This window comes from Centruroides sculpturatus, unplaced genomic scaffold (genome assembly GCF_000671375.1).
Source record: "Centruroides sculpturatus isolate CEXI.00-Female unplaced genomic scaffold, Cexi_2.0 scaffold1813, whole genome shotgun sequence".
NCBI classification, from domain to species: Eukaryota; Metazoa; Arthropoda; class Arachnida; order Scorpiones; family Buthidae; genus Centruroides; species Centruroides sculpturatus.
Genome location: NW_019386276.1, coordinates 43,118 through 43,724, shown reverse-complemented (window position 1 = coordinate 43,724; position 607 = coordinate 43,118).

Sequence of the window (607 nt, the reverse complement as noted above, 5' to 3'; positions counted from 1 at the left end):
TTTATTTATTTATTTATATTGAACATCTTATATATATATATATATATATATTTATTTATTTATATATACCATTTGCCATGGCGCAGCTTGGCCTGTATGGCCCTTGTGCCAATAAACTTTAACAAACTAACTAACTATAGTAACGCGAACTATACCAGTTCTAACATTCATTTGAGGGTACATACCAATATTTACACCAATTACTCTACCGAATTTCGCGAAAATTTCTCTTATCAACTTTTCGTCCGCCTCGTACGGAGTATATCTAATAGTAATTACAATTAAGTCAGCTTCTAAGCTTTCTATAATGTAAATTTTACCTCCCACCTCAATTTCTTATCCGACCAGTCTCTCCTTATCCTCCACTGTGTCGACGCCAACTTCTATAATTCCTCTAGGTCGATAACAAACCTGTTTAACACATCCTGTCTTCCTTATCTTCTCTTCACACTTTCTTATCAGCTCCACTGTATCCACCCTTTCTTGGCTAATAATTCGAATAGACTTAACCGCCGAATATTGTCTTATTTTCGATATTTCTTCATTTCCAGGTTCTTCCTCCGTTATAACTCCTTGACCAACATCCATAATCTCTTCGAACTCGACA